The 21,341-nt window shown below is 43.9% G+C and overlaps 1 protein-coding gene across 4 annotated transcripts in view; it reads left to right on the forward strand.

The window, feature by feature from the left end:
- Nucleotides 1-21,341, forward strand: part of CUX1 (cut like homeobox 1) — a 622,185-nt gene that overhangs the window by 353,022 nt on the left and 247,822 nt on the right. The gene's annotated exons all lie outside the window — the stretch shown is intronic.

Below are 21,341 nucleotides of genomic sequence, written 5' to 3' on the forward strand. Positions count from 1 at the left end.
GCACGTGAACGCGCATCATCCCGGGATTCTTCTCAGTGTAAATGGGTACAGGGACAATTTCCCGGGACGAGCATCCCGGGATTTCATCCCAGGTCAAAAGCAGGGTTGAACCCGGGACCGTCCCGGGAAGCTGCCAGTGTAAACGGGTATACCGGGTCAAGGCGACCCGGCACCCGTTCTCTTCATAGGAGGAGGCGGTGCTTGGAGAAGATTATCTCCAAGCACCGCCTCTGGGAGACTCGGCGGTGACGTCACTGACCCGGCAATATGCCGGGTCAGCCCACTAATGTGAAAGGGTCATTCCCGGGAATGTGTCCCGGCAAATATACCGGGACACATTCCCGGGAATGAACTTTCCTGCGAGTGTAAAAGTGGTATAACTGAGTGAGCAAGTTTAATCACTGGAAGGTATGTGACCGCGGTGAGGTTTGGTGCATTTATTTCCAGTATAAAGTTCTTGCAGATTTCCCAAACTGTGCTTGATGCATCGAGGTAAATGCGTAAATTGCCTTTAGCAAAATATTCATAGTTCTTGACAGGTAACTTATTCCTTAAATGAAGTGTGAGCAGAACTAACAGCTTGTCACTGTAACTATGAATACACAATTGGATGAAAAATATATAACTTTTTTATTTTGTAATGTAACATGTTTTTACTTACTATGAAAGCTGAGATCAGGAATTGTGACAGTCAGGTGGAGGATATGCAGAAAAGAAACAGATTTTTTTGGGATCACTTAAGATCTGCAAAAATCCAACATATATAAATATTGGTGTTATTCTTGGCTCCCATATAAGCTAATAATTACTTACAAAGCAGAAGTTGGTAGAGGGTGACGGAGTCAATTTATTGTCTGCGACAGTCGGGGTATGTGTATCTGTTCTCCTGTCATGAGCCCCCAACATCTTCCACCACTGTTCCTTTTTAATATTCACATTCATATCAGTGAATTAAGTTCTGTTTCCAACAAAGAACAAAGCTTTCCTATTTCATGTCAGTGTTTGAGCTGCTGTATAAACATACTGGTTTCCTGTTTCGTAAGGATTACACTATATACATTACATGTATATTCCTTTCTTTACATTGGTTCAGATCGCCCTGTACAGTCTCTCAATTTTTGTTTTCGTAAACAGATTTGGAATAAATCTTCAGCATAAGCAATACAGTGTATTTATATGTTTTAAGTAAAAATACAGTGTAATGATTGGAAAACATGTATCTTAAATCTAAATTTTTGAACTAAGTAAAACTAATATATATATATATATATATATATATATAAATTGTGTGTGTGCAGTTGAGGCAATGTTCATACACTGAGGGCCTTATGTAGTAACCAGCAAGATGCAGACGGGGACGGGTGCAATGTTTGCGAGTTAACCATATTTTTAAACCAGCAGTAATTTAAAGGGCATCTTGTGGAGTATTGCATAAGCCCTCAGGTCTTCTTGTAGCTCTGCTCTCCTACTGTTTTCCCATAAAATGCATTCTAAAGAAAAATGCTGCCTACAATTGTACTTTCTCTTACGTCCTTGGGGACCCTCCCAGAATGTTTGAGACTCTAGGATTTCAAGGTGTTCTCTAGGGATCCTGTCAGCAGACAACCATCCTAAATCCCTGCTACATCTGCAGTAACGTGGGACAGGGCTATTGTGTTGTGATTCACTGCGCCATGCTGCTGCAGTTGCCTCTGGTATCTTCCTCTTGGGGATCTCCCAGAGATGAGTCCTAAAAAGTAAGCAACATGTCTAAGGTTGAGTCTCGAGCCGAAGGTATAGGATTCTCCCTTGGTAGCCATTCTATTACAGCCGTCACTAGTACCCCTTTCACATAGAAAAGGCAAATTGTCGGGTGAAGAAGTTCTACCCGGTAATTTGCAGAAAAACACGGGTCCTTTTTCTGTGTGAAAGGGTCAACGCGGGTTGAAATTCCTGGGATTTTATTCTCCCTCCAGGGGGGTCGTGGACCCCCACGAGGGAGAAAAAGTGTCGGTATGTCGGCTGTCGGGATTCCGGCGCCGGTATACTGTGCGCCGGGATCCCGACAGTTGGCATACTGAAGACCACCCGTGACAAATATGTATATATTCATTGCTTGGAGTGTAAAATCTGTTGTAGTGAAGAATGAAAGCTCATGCAGGGTAAGCAACCAGCTTTCAACTGGTGCAGAATGAAGTCCTTTTCCAGAGTGACCATTCACACAGCATAGAATGCCCCTAAAAATGTCATTCCTTTGTCTCCATCTCTGCAACTTCTGCTTCTCTGCAAATGACGCCATCTTGCATCACTCACCTATGCATTTTGCTGGAAATCTATGCCCGCAGGCATGAATGAAGGTGCATTGCGGAGCTGTATTGGTGCTCATTATTGTTGGATATTGTATTCATTCTCAGTGGTTTTAGGGAGAATATACAAATAAACTCTCTTTAGATAAGATAACACCTAGGAGACTCCATTTACACTAACTCAAGCGCTGCATTATTAGTGCACTTTTCTTGAAGTCTCTTCCTTTGGAATAACAATGGATTATACATAAATAACAAAGTGTTCTTTCAGCTTTCTGGAAGTTAATACATTTATGATCATTAATTTGGTTTTGATGGTTATGGTCTTTCTAGTTAAATTCAGTGAAAAGTATATTACAGGTTTATAGCACTCCTGATCCTAAAATGGGAAACAGAGTGTTATATTACATTAAACACATTTTTATTATGTTTTTTTTCTTTTCTTTAATGTCTGTGATATTTTAAAGCTACATTAATAGGTACACTATTACATTTAGCTTGTCATCATGTAATTATTTAAATCTGATACAGATATGGTATCTTCCACCTTATTTTTGCATCGCCATTTGCAAAGAGTCCATAGGTGGAAAGTGAGGTACAATAGTTTGATTGATGGTGGTATTAGCAGACAGAATAGGAAGAAGAATAAAGCTAGGTACACACAGTCCAATTTTTTGGTCACTCCAATAATTTGTGCAATTTTTCACCAAAATAAAAGGCACCAATATCTGAGCTACTCACTGAATAGAAACAGTAGGAGTTGATTTGCATTAGGGGTTTGATTTAGGGGTTTGGTTTGAGTATTAGGGTCAGGGATCAGAGTAAGGGTAAGGGTAGTAGGATTAATTGTGAGGGTTTAGTGTATTAGTGTTTGGGGTTAGGATTAATAATCATTTTATTTATATAGTGCACTTTATACAATAGGGGTCAGAGAGCTTAAGGGTGAAGGTTAAGTTATTAGTCTTCGGGTAATAGGATTAAGGGTAAGGGTTAGGGTATTGGTGTTAGGACTAAGGGTGAGAGTCTGGGTATATGGGGCCAGATGTACTAAGCTTGAAAAGTGATAAATATCACTGTGATAAAGCACCAGCCAATCGTCTCCTAACTGCCATGTCACAGGCTGTGTTTGAAAAATGACAGTTAGGAGCCGATTGGCTGGTGCTTTATCACAGTGATATTTATCACTTTTCAAGCTTAGTACATCTGGCTGCATGAGAGATACTAACAGCTAGGTCACCGAGGTCTAGTTGGTGAGACCAGGGTGAGAAGCAGAAGCCATCAGAGTTGTAGCAATCTGGTGTTATCTCCTTGCATTGGGCTTAATTCAGACCTGATCACAAAAGCAAAATCTTTCTTTAATAGGCAAAACTTTGTGCACTGCAGGTGGCGCAGATATAACGTGCAGAGAGAGTTAGATTTGGGTGGGTTATTTTGTACATACTGGCTGCATTATTTTTACACTGCAATTTAGATTTCAGTTTGTAAACACCCTACACAATCTAACTCTCTCAGCACATGTTATATCTGCCCCACCTGCATAGGCAGGCTGCGTGGGCAGAGAGCTACTCGGCAGGTGCCAAAGCAGGACCCAGTATGTGGGACGGACGTGCCCTGTGCAGTGCATCCCCCCGCTTGTCAAAGTTTTTGATCATAGATGTGGATTTCTTTGCACATCTACGATCAGGTCTGAATTAGGCCCATAGTAAGCTGCTCAAATAAGAGGAAATTGTACTGTTTGCGTAAGCACTAGACAGTATGCAACAATAAATTATGCTTCACTGAACAACATCTTCCACACAGCAAGTAAGTCAAATACAAGCAAGTCATAAAAACACATATGTTTAACTGCACAGATAAATTTGCATGAGGGCAAAAGGCAGATTGGAATTGTTGGTAGTTCCATATTTAGGGTGAAGGTTCTGCTTCTGTTTAAGTCCTGTATAAGTCTGCTATTTTTTTAATTTTTTGTATTCTAAGAATACTTTAATAAATAAAAAAATAAATAAAGAAAACACTTCTTATAATACGATACGATAATCCAAGGAGCATATTTGTGACCATAATTTATTTTACGTCCTAAAGGATACTGGGGTTCCATTTAGTACCATGGGGTATAGACTGGTCCACTGGCAGCCATGGGCACTTCAAGAATTTTATAGTGTGGACTGGCTTCTCCCTTTATGCCCCTCCTACCAGACTCAGTTTAGAAAATGTGCCCGAAGGAGCTGGTCACGCTTATGGAAGCTCCTGAAGAGTTTTCTGCATTTATTTTATGTTTGTTATTTTCAGGCAGGGCTGGTTGGCACCAGCCTGCCTGCTTTGTGAGACTTAGGAGGGGGAACGGCCCAAGCTCTTGAAGGGTTAATGGTCCCGTTCCCCGCTGACAGGACACCGAGCTCCTGAGGGAACTATTTGCAAGCCCCACCACGGCGAGCGTACATTCCCGCAGCATGCCGCCACCCCTTACTGATCCAGAAGAATGAAGAGTGGTGAATACTAACCCGGTGTCCAAGTTAGCGGGGTGCTGGCCATTATGTCGGCATGAGGGTACGGAGACGCACGGCTTCTAACCGAGGCGGAATGCATCTCCAGACACAGTACACAGCTGCGTCTCAGTACACTGTACACAGTACCCACACTGACTAAAACATCCTTAAAACGGTTTTCTCTCCATTTTAAGCACCAGATTACCTCAGCCAGTATAAAAAATGCGGGAAGGCCACGCGTCATTGAAGGGGCGGGGCCTTCACTATGTGCGGATCCAGCAGCTCACCAGCGCCACTTTCCCTCTGCAGTGGACACAGACGCTGACTGACAGGGACACACAGCTCCTCCGTAGAGACTCCATATTACCTCAGTGGTACCAGGGGGTCATAGGGGGGGAGCGATTATTAGTGTACTAAGTCCCCTATCAGGGTACTTAGTCTGTGACCCAGCTAAGCTTGGCATTAGCGATAAGCGCGCGGTGGGGGTTGGCTCCAAACAACTCTGTGTCTCCCTGAAGGGCTTTTTGTGGGTTAATTGTGCTTAACCTTTTCCTGTGTGTATGCCGTCACATTTACATTATGTCAGGCAAAGAGTGTATTTCTTGTACAGCGGAGTGTTCCTCTTCACCCGGGGACTTACTACTGGGTACTCAGGGCAGTGCACCTTCCCAGAATAGCGGGGCTGAACCGGAGTGGGTTAATTCCATTAAGGAAATTATCTCCAATATTTCTCAGAAATTATCCCGCAATGAGAAAGAGACGCAATATTGCAGATAGACTGTGGATGAGTTTATGAATAGAGACTCAGTCCCCAAACCAGCGTCTCAATCCCCTCCCATTTGTCCGCAAAAACGATCTCTGGCCCATATCCTGCAGTCTGACTGACGCTGTTGGGTCAGACATGGAGGAGGGCGAGGTGGATTTGGAGGGGGGGGGGGGAATACTACTCTGTCACAGGGAATAGAGGCTCTTATAGAGGCTATCAGAGATGTTCTGCAAATTCCTGATAAGGTGTCAGAGGAGTGTGATGAATCTTATTTTAATGTAAAAAAGAAGTCCTCAGTCACGTTTCCTGTGTCAAGGAAATTGAAGAACCGTAGGTTAATCCTGATAAGAAATTTCAAATCCCTAAAAGGTTGCTCTCATCTTTTCCTCTGGATGATGGGAATAATTTAGAAAATCCAAAATCCACCAATAGTGGACGCATCAGTCCCTAGGCTGTCACGAAAAGTTGTATTGCCTGTCCCTGGTGCAGCCTCCCTAAAAGACACGGCTGATCGTAAAATTGAGACTATATCAAATCACTGTACACAGCTGCTGGGGTGGCCCAGAGACTCACTATTGCATGTGCCTGGATCAACAAAACCATTGCTAAATGGTCAGGTAACCTAATTGATGGGTTAGATTCCTTGCCTAGGGGGGGATGTTGTTTTACTCCTGCAGCATATACAGGACTCTGCGAATTTTATGGTGGAAGCCATAAAAGAGATAGGTTTGCTTAATGCACGCACTACCGCTTTGGCAGTGTCATCATGCATTGGCTTGTGGCTACGCCAGTGGACTGCTGATGGCGGACTCCAGGAAAGGCGTGGAAGGCCTACCATTCACAGGAGAGGCCTTGTTTGGAGATGAACTAGACAAATGGATCTCTAAAGCTACTGCGGGTAAGTCTTCGTATCTTCCTTCCACAGCTTCCCCAGCCAGGAAAGCTTATTCAGCTTCAAATTTACAGTCCTTTCGGACGGCCAAGTTTAAGGGCAAATCCAGAGGTGCTTCTATGGCCTCCAGAGGCGCAACAGGTAAACCACACAAACCAGCAACTGCATGTTCTCAGGAACAGAGCTCAGGCTCTGCTTCCTCTAAGCCTTAAGCATGACAGTGGGCTGTCAGGTGGGAGCCCGGAAAAAATTCTTCAGTCAAATCTGGTCAAGTTCATGCCAGGATCTCTGGGTCATAGATCTTATTTCCCAGGGCTACAGACTGGAGTTCCTAGAACTCCCACCTCACAGATTCTTCAAATCAGGCGTGCCAGTTTCACAAGAGGCAAGTATAACTTTACAGCATGCCATCCACAAACTGGTACAGACTCAAGTCATTGTTCCAGTTCCACCTCATCTGCACAACAAGGGGTACTATTCCAACTTATTTATAGTACCAAAACCGGACGGTTCGGTACGGCCGATTCTGAACCTCAAGTCCTCATTCTTAAGATGGAGTCTCTGAGAGCGGTGATCTCAGGTCTGGATTAAGGGGAATTCCTCGTGTCTCTGGATATCAAGGATGCGTACCTTCACATTCCGATCTGGCCGCCTCATCAGGCTTATCTATGGTTTGCACTGCAGGACTGTCGCTACCAGTTCCAGGCCCTGCCATTTGGTCTCTCCACGGGCACCAAGGGTATTCACCAAAGTGACGGCAAAGATGATGTTTATACTCCGCGAACAGGGAGTGAATATAATTCCGTACCTGGACGATCTTCTGATAAAGGTGCCCTCCAGGCAGAGGTTGCTGGACAGCATTGGTCTCTCAACCAAACTTCTCCAGGATCATCGGTGGATTCTGAACCTTCCGAAATCTCATCTAGAGCCAACACGGAGGCTCCCATTTCTGGGAATGATACTGGACACGGAGTTGCAGAAAGTGTTCCTTCCGTTGGAAAAGGCATTGGTAATCCAGTCGATGGTTCGGGATGTCCTGAAGCCAACCCGGATATCGGTGCATCTATGCATTCGCCTTCTGGGGAAAATGGTGGCCTCTTACGAGGCGCTTCAATACAAAAGGTTTCACGCAAGACCCTTCCAGCTCAATCTGTTAGACAAATGGTCCGTATGGCATCTTCACATGCACCAGAGGATCCATCTGTCGCCAAAAGCCAGTGTCTCCCTTCTGTGGTGGCTACAGATTTCTCACCTTGTCAAGGGTGGGAGGTTCGAAATTCAGGACTGGATTCTGTTAACCCCGGACGCAAGCCTCAGAGGTTGGGGAGCAGTCACCTAGGGGGTGCAGTTTCAAAGGCAGATGGCCAATACTTCAAATCAACATTCTGGAACTCAGGGCCATATACACCGCCCTTCTGCAGGCCTCATATCATCTTCAAGATCGGGCCATTCAGGTCCAGTCGGACAATGTGACGGCAGTGACGTACATAAACCGACAGGGTGGAACGAAAAGCAGAGCAGCAATGTCAGAGGTGTCAAGCATTCTCCTCTGGGCACAATAAACGCTGTGGTGTTGTCAGCGGTCTTCATTCCCGGGAGTAGACAACTGGGGAGCAGACTTCCTCAGCAGACACGACCTGCACCCGGGGGAGTGGGGCCTTCACCCGGAAGTGTTCAGGTGCTTGGCACGTCGGTGGGGATATCCACAAATCAACATGATGGCCTCTCGTCTCAACAAGAAGCTCAAGCGGTTTTGTTCCAAGTCGAGAGACCCACAGGCAGTGGCGGTATACGCTCTGACGACTCCATGGGTCTATCAGATGGTGTACGTGTTTCATCCACTTCCTCTGATCCCAAGAATTCTAAAAAGAATAAAAAGGGAAAAGGTTCAAGCAATAATCATTGCTCCGGATTTGCCAAGAAGGGCCTGGTACGCGGACCTTCTGCAGATGCTCCTCGAAGATCCGTGGCCTCTACCTCTTCGCGAGGATCTTCTGCAACAGGGGCCGTTCGTCTGTCAGAACTTACCGCGGCTGCATTTGACGGCATGGAAGTTGAACGGCTGATTCTAGCCAGAAGAGGGATCCCTAACAAAGTTATCCCGACTATGATCCAATCAAGGAAGGGGGTAACGTCTAAGCATTACCACCGTATTTGGAAGAAATATGTCTCTTGGTGTGAGAGCAGAAATTATTCTGCGGCAGAATTTCATCTGGGACGTTTCCTGCTTTTTCTGCAGGCAGGTGTGGATGTGGGCCTGCGTCTGGCTCCATAAAAGTCCAGATTTTCGTCCATTTTCTTTCAAAACAATTGGCTTCTCTCCCTCAGGTCCAGACGTTCTTGAAAGGTGTTCTGCACATCCAACCTCCCTTTGTAGTTTGTACCTCCCACGGCACCTTGGGATTTCAATTTGGTGCTCCAGTTCCTCCAATTGGACTGGTTTGAACCGTTACAGAAGGTGGACGTAAAATATCTTACGTGGAAGACCGTCCCACTGTTGGCTTTGGCTTCAGCAAGACGTGTCGGAGCTGGGGGCTTTGTCTCACAAAAGCCCCAATTTAATTTTCCATGAGGACAGAGCTGAACTCAGGACTTGTTAGCAATTTCTTCCTAAAGTGGTGTCTGCGTTTCACATCAACCAACCTATTGTGGTTCCGGTTGTCACCGACAACCTCTGCTACTTTAAAGTCTTTGGATGTTGTGAGGGCTTTGAAGGTGTATGTAAAGTGGACAGCTCGTCACAGGAATTCGGACTCGCTGTTAGTTCTCTATGATCCCAATAAAATTGGGTGTCCTGCTTCAAAGCAGACAATTGCACACTGGATCAGGCTCATTATCCAGCATGCTTATTCCACGGCAGGTTTGCCGGTTCCAAAATCTGTACAGGCCCACTCTACTAGGTTGTTGGGTTCTTCCTGGTCTGCTGCCCAGGGTGTCTCGGGTTTACAGCTCTGCCGAGCAGCTACTTGGTCAGGTTTGAACACGTTTGCTAAGTTCTACAAGTTCAATACTTTGTCCTCTGAGGACCTTCAGGAACCTCAGCACTCTCCCACCCGGTTTGGGAGCTTCGGTACATCCCCATGGTACTAAATGGAATCCCAGTATCCTCTAGGAGGTAAGAGAAAATAGGATTTTATTTACCTACCGGTAATTCCTTTTCTCGTAGTCCATAGAGGATACTGGGCGCCCGCCCGGTGCTTTGTTCTTCCTGCACTGTTACTTGGTTAAGTATTGTTGGTTCAGCTGTTGCTGTTCCTGTTTAAAGTTGGGTCAGCTTTCCTCTGGTTTGTGTGTGCTGGTTCGGAATGTCACCACTATCCTTTATGTTCGTCTTCTAGGGAACAGTTTCCTAGACTGAGTCTGGTAGGAGGGGCATAGAGGGAGGAGCCAGCCCACACTATCAAATTCTTAGTGCCCATGGCTCCTAGTTGACCCTTCTATACCCCATGGTACTAAATGGAACCCCAGTATCCTCTACGTCTACGGACTGCGGGAAAAGTATTTACCTGTAGGTAATTAAAATCCTATTTTCTATGAGTTTATTGGTGAAAAGCCAAAATAAGTGTTCATACAAATTATATTAGCATTTTCCAACCTCACTCCTCAAGAAACATTAAAAGTCCAGGTTTTAGTGGTGTCTGTGCTAGAGCTACGATGGTTTAACCAAAATAACTTAGGTACTAATTAGCCATCTGTGTTCAAGTATGGCTATCCTTAAAACCTGGACTTTTAGTGTACCTTGGGAACCATAGTTGGGAAACTTTGCACTATATAATAAAACAGGCAGAGCATGATTATTGGCAATTTGGTCCAATAATTGTATAGTGTGTACCTAGTTTAAGGCAGGAAAGATCTGACTGAAGGATGCTGTTATCGGTTACTCTATGAATGATAAAGGAGGTAAGGGAGCATGAGAAATGGAGAAAGTTATGAAATGGAGAGCCGCTGAGGGGAGACGTATGTTTAGGGAGGATGTGGTAGATTTAATGATAGAGGAAAGATATGAACAATGGAGTTTGCAAGAGGATGATTCAGGTGAAGTCTATAGTAAGGGAGTGAGTATATAGCTAGAGAAAGTGATTGATAGACATAGGGTGGTATTCAATTGGTGCCGGTTTTTCCGACAGTCTGAAAAACTGTATTTTTGGACAGTTTTTATTCAATGAAAGTGAGGTTTTTTTTCGACTGTTGAAAAAACCAGCATTGTCGGAAAACACATGCTCGCCGATCCGCATGTTTTTGTTGAAAACGAGGCTGTTTTTAACAGTTTACCGCTGATGCAGATTCGACTTGTTATCAAACGGCCGGCATTGAAATAACGGAGTGCGGGAAATGGCCGGCATTCAATAGCAAGGTCCTGATTTTTCGGCTAGCTGAAAAATCTGCTCCAAATTGAATACCCCCCAGATTGGGAAACTAACTGTGCTGGTTAGAAGGGGGGCGGGAGGAAGGCAGATAACAGGAGCTCTTTATAAGGACAGATGTCAACAGTGAATGTAATATTAGTAATGCTACAAAGTTTAGACAATATATATATATATATATATATATATATATATATATATCATATATATGAGAAGGGAAAAAAATGGCGAAATAAAGCACAACAGAAGACAGCCAAAAATGACCACAAATATTAGCTATTAAAGTTGTCAGCTTGGTATTTCCATCAGGCAGGGAGGGTACGTGCCACCTATGTATCACAGTATTGTATACAGCAGTAAAATCATAGCTGGACTTTGTATGCACAAACATTCAAACTCCGATTTTGTCATTCATTGCGCTTAATTTAATTAGACAGCAAGATTCATTCGGATTAAAATGGAAGCAATGATTCCTTTCATGTTGTTGCTATGGTGATAAACAATATGTAATTCCAGCATTTAACATTAACAAACAATTTAGCCGCAGTAGGCAAATATTTACTCCAGACAAGCAGACAGTTACTTGAAAGCAATAGACAAAGTGTCTTGAAGACCATCTTAGTCATCTCTGCATAGACATGTCTTCCAAAAGACAGATTAAACAAGTCTGGTTACAGTAAACTGGTCGCCGGACATAATGTGTGCTTTTCCACGTTTCCCAGCGATCAAAACCAGACGCAGCCACCCATATCTCTGTGCAGTGCTTTTATTGTCAGAGATGCCTCAGTGTCCATTGCCTCAAACCCTCTTTTCAGTGCAGATAAAACTGATAACTACATACCTGATGTGGGTGAATTGAGCACGCCACTGCAGATTTATTTATTTATTTTCAGTAATTAAATAATGACTTTTGGCAACATGGTTAAAGATCCATGGCAGAATACCTTTTGTTACCCATTTGTTATAACCTACACAGTGATCACTATGGAATTGTCTCCATAGCAGTAGAGAATAATTGGAGCCGCTTGGGATATTTTTAAGGTTTGACGAGCAGTGGCGGTAATGTTATGTTGCATGATGGTGAAAGCACTATCCTAATCTATGGCAGGAGAGCCTATAATGCATTACCAAGCACAGGACATTCTCGCATACCTCTCTTCATAGATACAGAATGATTCACACAGTACACTTAATTCTCCGAGCCTCAGCTGTTCAATTTGTCCAGCACTGAAACGATTGAACCTTGAGTGACAGTTACAGGCAATGTCTCTGATTGCTCAGTGGGTCACATGCCGAGATGTGACCTGCATTTCAGATGCTGTCTGCATGATGCGGTTTGCCCCATTTTTTTTCACACATAAGTTATTTGGACACCATGTTGGGTCACTAGAGGCCAATTCCGAAGTAATTCCTTACATGTGTAGATTTGCTTCGAATTGGATTTTTTTTCCTTTCGGAGTTGCCCACTGGATACTGATAAATTGAGTGATGGTAGTGATCTGCGGACCTATTGTTTGTATACCTTATTATGATAAAAGGACACGTCCTTAAAGGGCCAATGAATGCAAGTTGCTTTACATTAACGTTATTAACATTCCCAAACGCATGGCCTATTCACATATTCTGCCAGCCTGAGGTGGGATTAGCAGTTGTTTGTGCCCACATTTTTAGAATTGTAGCCAGATTTGGGCATAGAATTCAGTGTGCATGGGCATTTCATTCTATGAGCTTTGAAGGGCACTGCTTTACAATGTAGCATAGCGGTTACTGAGACAGGAGTCTGTATTTAGCTTCATTGTTTCCCAAGAATATATTTAATTTTAATGTGCTTGCACAGGGTGATGAATACAGATATGCATTTAGAATAGTTACAAACTGCATTTTCTCGACTTCTTTATGTTCTATCATTTGTACATGTGAATGTTGGAACTTTCTGTTATGAGTGGAATAAAAAGACAGACAGGACCATAAATATACAGACGAACATCTATGTACGTACAAAGATAGAATAGATTTATCATTTACAGTATGGCTATACACATACTTGTCAGGACGGAATACATGTGAAATACCGGCGGTCGGGATGCGGGCTGTCACATGCATGACCGACATTGAAGCTCCTGACAGTGGACGGGGTAAGTATTTTTGCCTGCACCTGTCCCCTACCCTAACAATCGGGCGGTGGCAGCTATGGCTAACCATCCGGGAGTATGGGCTACGACTAATCACCCCCACTAGTGCCTAACCTCAACCCACCCACTACCCCGGGCCCTGACCCTGAATGCCAATCCTCATCTTTGGGATGTCGATTGTTGGCGATCTGGCACAGGTCTCCTGTGTGATGTCGGGATTCCGGCGTTGGTCATCTGACCACCAGGACACTAAACGCATGCCGTCAGGAAAACCCATTTATCCCCAGTCCCCCCAATGTCAGAGCATGTGACTGAAGTAAGGATGGGGGGACGGCACAACAGACTTTACTAAAGAAGGGAACCTTCTGCATAATTATCTCTGAAATCTAAAACTGCTCCAAGGAAAATACAAAGTATTCTGAGGACTCATCACATTAAGGAACAGGTGTAATGTGTCCCACGTTGAGTATGATACAGACCAGACATCCCTAACACACAGCTACAGAGCATGCGGCTAACCACAAGCGTACCCATGCAGCACAAACACAATCATCAGAAAAGGAAGGAGGCTTGGTTATTGTTAATGGTGTAGTCAGGGGTGGTACCTTGTGGTCCTTATAGCAGCATTGTAGTGGCCTCCGTACCAATATTCTAGACACCTGTCTCCACAGCTCTTGTTCATTTTATGCCCTATAATTATGCTCTAGTTTATTTTATGCCCCATGGTAGTGTCCTAGCTCACATAATGCAACACATTGCCTCCATTCACATTATGCCACATGATAGTGCCCCCAGTTCACATCAATACCACATTATAGTGCCCCTAGATCACATTATACCACATTATAGTGCCCCTAGTTCACATTATACCACATTATAGTGTTCCTAGTTCACATCAATACCACATTATAGTGCCCCTAGTTCACATTTTACCACATTATAGTGTTCCTAGTTCACATCAATACCACATTATAGTGCCACTAGTTCACATTATACCACATTATAGTGCCCCTAGTTCACATTATACCACATTATAGTGTTCCTAGTTCACATCAATACCACATTATAGTGCCCCTAGTTCACATTATACCACATTATAGTGCCACTAGTTCACATTATACCACATTATAGTGCCCCTAGTTCACATTATACCACATTATAGTGTTCCTAGTTCATATTATACCACATTATAGTGTTCCTAGTTCACATCAATACCACATTATAGTGCCACTAGTTCACATTATACCACTCAGTGGGCCTGATTCAGATGTGGTTGGAGATCCAAGTAAGCAGCAGCGATGCATTAGTATGGTAATACAGCAGGAGGCTTCTGGTATAAGTAGGCGCCTCCTGCATGCATTAGTGATCCATGCTACGTCCTAGGATGCAGCTTCGGATTACCTGCGTCACCATCAGCCGGTTGTGTGACCTGTGTGGCCACTGCAGCTCCGGTCAAAAGGCCGGGAAATCTCAGTCTTCCCACAGAGATCCTGGGCTTGTCACGCCCTCAAAACTGAGGTAATAAATCTCCATTTTGAAAACTCACCACCCCCTCCCTGTCCCCAACCAGCAGCAGACTTTCAATCACTGAGTCTCCAGTTGTAGAGTGTCCAGCGACACAGGATCCATACTGTCGGTGAGTCCGAACATTGGTACTTTGCGACATGCAGCCCACTTGCTTTGGGGCCTGAATTGAGGCCCAGTGTCACCCAATTCACGTTATGCCACATTATAGTGCCCTAGTAAACATTATGCCATATGGTGGTGCCCTTGTTTACATTATATCACACTTCCCAGCATACCCTGCCACAGTTTTAGTATGTCCTAATAGCAGAACGATGGAAGAGCAGGCTGGGACGTGTAGTTCCACAGCACCCCTGGTTTACATTGTGAATGCAGCATATAATGTGGTTACATTATTTTATTTTGTACTTGTCAGTCTGATTGCTTTATATATTATGAGGTTTTTCGTATCTCGTTTTCTGTTAGTATAAAGGAGCAATGAGTCCTATGTATAAAGTGGAGTCTACATTCACTTTTTATTATTCTATAAACTCTGTATGCTAGTTATCCTTAATATGGCCAAGATGTGAACTCTTTCATCTGTGTAAAATGTGGCCGATCCTGCTAGTCACAGGAAAACTAATCGGGCCAATACGTTTTAAACTGAGATACTCCTCCAGACGGGAGTATCACTGTTTTACTGAACAGAAATCAACTTAATTGGGACATTACACTCATGTCGTTAGCATTGAAATGTATCTAATTGGTCCTTTTGTAATTACATGGCACTTTCTTCAGCCGAAAGTCCATGTCTCTGTATAAATATATATGTTTAAAGTGTATATGTATCAACTATATATAATATATATTTTAATAGCAGCAATTGGCCCAGCCCTGCTGTGTCCACCTCTGTGTATGAGCTGTAGTGATAGCAAACCTATAAAGGATAAACTGTGCTAATATTTTGTAATCGCATCAGCCCTGACCAAAATTGGGCAGAAATATTGTCCCATATTAAAGAGAGTGACATTTTGCAAAAATATTTATTACCGGTAAAATCATTTAAAATACCAATACAAGAAGTTCTGGGTTGAACAATAAACACGAATAAAAAATATTTATACATGTAGAGATCAAGATGAATTCATATTTACAGTGCAGATCTATAATTAGGAGCTGCTTTGGACAGAGCTTTACTTCTTAAACAAGAGGCCTGGAATGTAAACAGCTGCAATTAGCCATTTCAGAGGAAGATACTGTATATTAGCATGAAATCTTCACTTTATTCTGTGTGTCATTTTGAATGACAAAAATATTGTTAGTTTATATTCTTCCTAGAACAGATTACAAGTAATATACAATATGTCTATAAAACAAAAAATCTGGGTGTGTTTTTTTGTTTGTTAGTTTTTTAGTTTATTTAAAAAAAAAATTATATTCCTTTGCGTCCAGGAATAAAACGTGAAACCGAAAAATCACTCTATAATTGCACCTCATACAGTAAAACACTTAGGGGTCTGTTTATCTTTAAATATTTGTGGGTATTTGCAAATATTACATATACCCCAATGCAGGATTATATGGGGACTGCAGTGCTGCCGGATTTACCAAGCTCCGGAATGTGGAGCAATCTGGAACTTGACCCTGATAAGATAGCTCCAGATGGTGTTGCCCCATAGTAGCCTATGGGCTACTATTTCACAAAAAAATACCTGGTGAGGGTTCCTCTGGTACTCTTCCCGGCAATGGCCGCCGCACATGCATGGTCAGCTGATCGCGCATATGCACAACAACTCTGGCTCCCGTTTTAAAATTGTTCTAATTTTATAGCCAAATAAAATAAATACACCCATCTGTAACAGGTTCTACATCAGGTTAGTGCATTGCTGAAGGAGCTGCATCATGAAGATCTAAGAAAATTATGGGCAAATTGGTAGAAAAAGGACCTGCGGGCCTCGAAACGTCTGTTGTATGTGACTCGTCCAATAGAGCTTTTTGACACTGAAGTTCCTGAGTGACGCATATATATACACACACACAGAGCCTTGCAAGCGGTGGCACTCAGAGACTGATTACAGCAGTTAAGCGGTTAAAGTGCAAACGGGTGTCTATGTATCAGGAATTAACCGGAGGGCACCGTAGCATTATGTATCTTTAAAGTGAGTGTGTTTTTATTTTTTAAACCTTCAATACATAAATCTCCCCATTATTCTTATATACTGTAGCAGTGATGGGTGACGCTGTTCATGTGACAATAGCTCAGGCATACAAACATTGTGCATCATGGGATAGTTACAGGAGCCATTGTTTAATACGACTCACATGAAATCTCTTCAAGAGCTTGCTAGGAAGCATATGGGATGATTTGTTACCAAGTAGAGAAATATATCTTTGTTAAAACCACAATTGAACTTTTTAGGCTAAGTGCTGTGTGTCACATGCTGTGTTTGGCAGAACACTAACAATGCACGTTATCACAAGAACATCATTCCTAGCGAGAAGCACAAGGCAGTAGGGATGCATCGCTGTTTCATAATGCTGTTTAAACCTTGGAGGAACACCTGCTGCACTCTGTTGTGCTATAGGCCATGAATGCCAGCAGCAGAATGGCCCAATGTAAAAGACACAATGAAGTGGAGTAAATTACAGTAGACCACGGGTAGAGTGACCATATTATCCCTTTTACCTGGGACGCTCATGGATTACACAGGTCCTGTGGCTGGCTGACTTCAAGCCTACATTTCAGGTGGTTTTGATCAGCCACAGAACCTGTGTAATCCATGAGCATCCCAGGTAAAAGGGATAATATGGTCACTCTACTACACGTTCTCAAACTCGGTCCTCAGGACCCCACACAGTGCATGTTTTGCAGGTAACCCAGCAGGTGCACACACAGGTGTATTAATTACTCACTGACACATTTTAAAAAGTCCACAGGTGGAGTTAATTATTTCACTTGTGATTCTGTGAGGTGACCTGGAAAACATGCACTGCGTGGGGTCCTGAGGACCTGTGCAGTAGACAATACTCTGGAGTTATGCGCAGAAAGAGCCTTGTATGGGATCAGTGGCTGATCCTTAGATTGTCATTTTGGAGGATCTTAGGGTGCCTCCGGTAAGTTGGCTATAGAAACACTTGAAATATATGACCCAAAGTGTGCTATGTTGTTGGAATGTAGTGTTTCCCAACTCCAGTCCTCAGGGACCCTTTACAGTGCCTGTTTTACAAATGTCCTCTGTATTGCAAGTGAAATAATGAGCTCCACCTGTGGATATTGTAAAATGTGCCAGTAATAAGTACACCTGTACACTAACTAGGAGATCTGGAAAACATGCACTATTAGGGGTGCCTGAGGGCAAGAGTTGGGAAACACTGCTAAAATGGATAGATGCCCTAAAAGTGGGACAGTGCTGAAAAATTAGGCGTGACCCGCCAAAATCAGGACAGTTCTTAGAGGAAGGCACTATAAATAATTCTTATTTTATAGCTTTTAAAAAGCTTTTTTTTTATTTTTTTATTTTTTTTTAGCACAAAAGAGTATTTTAAGTTGACCATGGGTGATCAGTCCTGCATAGAACCTATTTTGTTTTGTGTATACACATATACGAACTAGGCATTCTGTTTGTTTCATTTAAACATTACCTTTTTTATTTTATTTTATTTAACAATGTTTATTTATACACACCAAGCATGTAAATATGGTAATGTAATGGTGCATACGCACGGAGAGATTTTGGCTATGAGAGATTTTGACTAACTTTTCCCTTGAACTGGCAGTAGGAGATTTTGACTAACTTTACCAGAGATTTTGTCTAACTATGCAAGAGATTTTGGCTATGGGAGATTTTGGCTATGGGAGATTTTGACTATCTCATTTAAATAAGGGGATGAGTGTCATATATAGGACGATTTTACAGGGTGGCTGGTATTTAAATAGCTGAAAGTTAAAAAAAAAATTTGCGTGGGGTCCCCCCTCCTATGTAAAACCAGCCTCGGGCTCTTTGAGCCAGTCCTGGTTGTTAAAATACAGAGGAAAAAATGAGTAGGGTTCCCCCATATTTAGACAACCAGCACCGGGCTCTGCGTCCGGTCCTGGTTTAAAAAATACGGGGGACAAAAGACATAGGGGTCCCCCGTATTTTCCAAACCAGCACCGGGCTCCACTAGCCAGGGAGATAATGCCACAGCCGGGGGACACTTTTATATTGGTCCCTGCGGCCGTGCCATTACCCCCCCAACTAGTCACCCCTGGCCGGGGTACACTGGAGGAGTGAGGACCCCTTAAATCAAGGAGTCCCCCCCTCCAGCCACCCAAGGGCCAGGGGTGAAGCCCGAGGCTGTCCCCCCCATCCGTGGCCCGGTGGATGGGAGGCTGATAGCCTTTCAATAGTAATATTGTTCTTTACAGGAGGCCTACAGGTCCCAGCAAGCCTGCCCCAGCATGTTGGCACTTGGAGAACCACAAGTGCCAGCATGCCTGGACATAAAGGGCCCGCTGGCACCTGTAGTCCACCTGTAAAGAAAATATAAAAAAAAAAACACAACACATTCTTTTAAAAATCCTTTATTAAACTGGGTCTTCACCTGGGGGCGGCGGCCTTTAAGCTCTTTTGCATGGCCGCCGCCTTCCCAGGGCTTCCGGCGTCTTCACCTGGGGGGGCGCCACCTCCCCAGGGCTTCTGGGGTCTTGCTCCGGCGTCTTCACCTGGTGGGCGGCGGCTGCTAAGTTATTTTGCATAGCCACCGCCCATCCAGGACTTCCACGACGTCTTCACCTGGGAGGCGGCGGCCTTTAAGCTCTTTTGCATGGCCGCCGCCTTCCCAGGACTTCCAGCATCTTCACCTGGTGGGCGGCGGCTGCTAAGCTCTTTTGCATAGCCGCCGCCCATCCAGGACTTCCACGGCGTCTTCAGGAGCTCTTCTCCACTCCTCCTCCGCCGTCGGACTGACAGCCGCTGCCTCGCGCTGACTTATATAAGTCAGCGGGAGGGGGCGGGGCGATGACGCGGCGAGCCGTGATTGGCTCGCGGCGGCCATCTTGAATTTCAGTTATATCGCTCCGTGTGTATGCACCTTAACATTTAATTGTTTAAGTTTGTGTAAAATTAGATTTTGTTATTGTGGGTTGTTTAAATGCTTATTTATAATGTTTCCTTTTGTGCCTGGAAGGAGAGCTCTGTGTTTTTTGTTTTGTATATTTGTAATTCTGGAAGCAGTGATATCATAAATTCAGGAGATGCCAATTAAAACACCGTCTAATCCTTTAGGCACTAGGAGGTTATTGCAGAGCGACCGCCAACGCAAGCTGGTCTTGTGTATTTTGCGTAAATTTGTACTACGCGTGCGAAAAAAAATGAACATGCTTGCGCATTTGCAAGCCTTATGGCGAGAGAGGCGTGCAGGAACGTTTTGGCATATACATAGTTTAGAAAGAGTGTGGTATGCAAATGCCATACAAGCAGTTATGCCCATATGTGTCTGGAGGGGGTTGGGTAGCCGCCGGTCACAATACCAACGGTGGGATCCCGGCATTTGGGTGTCATGGACATCCATGAGTGGGAATAGAATAGTCCCTGTTGGTCGGCATGCCGCCGTCGGGATAGTGAGGGTCCGGGATGTAGGTGCCGCTATTGTGACCGGCAGTCACATAACTACATCCCGTCTGAGGGTTACAGGACAGTTGCAGATACACGCTGATGCTTTGTTGCAAACTAAAGAGTGCAAATACGCTGCCCAAGATGTTTGCAGCTTTGTTCTAGCTCAGTACTTTATGAAGAGAACTTCAGCTAGAAGATACAAGTGTCCACCTTGACAAAATCTCTTTTCTATGTTCTTTTAAAAATTTGGCAGCATTTTTCCTGTATACTAAAATATAAATAGCATTTTTAATCAAATATTCTTGTTAACTCTCCCGGAATGTCCGTCAAAGTCCAGACTATCCGGAGGCTCTCCCAGACTCCCGAAATATGGCCATCTCCCACATGCTGTCCACTTTCCAAGGGGTTCGATCATGTATTATGCATCAAACTCTTCAGGAGGGGGCTTTATAAAAGTCAGCAAGTGTGACATGAATCACGACATGATTTGTCCAGGTGCAAAATTGTATAGTTTAGATGGATTTTCTCCTAGCTCTAAATGAGGCCCTCCAGCTCTTCCAATGTATTTTTATTAGTCCTAGACTTACAGTAAGTGCTCTGCCTTTTCCCAAGGAACCCTGCGACGGAGATCACCAGAGAGTCTCCTAGACTCACAGCTCCACAGAATGCCCTCCTGGCATTAGTCTCTGGCTGATACGCTTTAATTGTTTCATTATCAAATGACTATGATCTTGGGGATGTCGGCTAAGGACCTAATTCATGTCTGTACGCACATGCCTACCCAGCTGCGATTTTTCAGGCTACGGACTTGCTAATCATTGCAAGTGAAAAAACATCGCAAAGTCCTCAGCAACTGCGCATGCATATGCAACATGAGGAACATCGACTCCTCGAGTAAGTTTGTAGTCATGCAGACTAGCCGTGGCAGTAGCAACGCTGGCGCCATGTTTCCCTACGTACATGATCGCAGCTGAAGGCAGATACATGCCCCAAAAACGTCCATGACACGTCTGCGTTTCTGTCGCCACTCCCCATTAACTCCACCAAACGGTCCCTTCCTGTCAATCACTCTGCGAGTGATTTTACTCACTGTGAGCGGCATTGCAAAGATACGATTGCAGTGCGATCACAGCACATGCGCAGTCTGACGATAATCGCTCAGTTGCGTGAACATCGGCGTTGCGTACAAGCATGAATTAGGCCTTCATTGTGCAGTATTGTTGCTGAACCCCTTTAGCGGGTAAAAGCTAAAGTTGTATCTGTTACATTGTATTTGCCATCCATCTTTATGTGGGTCTTCTTTTCTCTCGTGTCAC

This window comes from Pseudophryne corroboree, chromosome 2, assembly GCF_028390025.1.
Source record: "Pseudophryne corroboree isolate aPseCor3 chromosome 2, aPseCor3.hap2, whole genome shotgun sequence".
Classification (NCBI taxonomy): Eukaryota; Metazoa; Chordata; class Amphibia; order Anura; family Myobatrachidae; genus Pseudophryne; species Pseudophryne corroboree.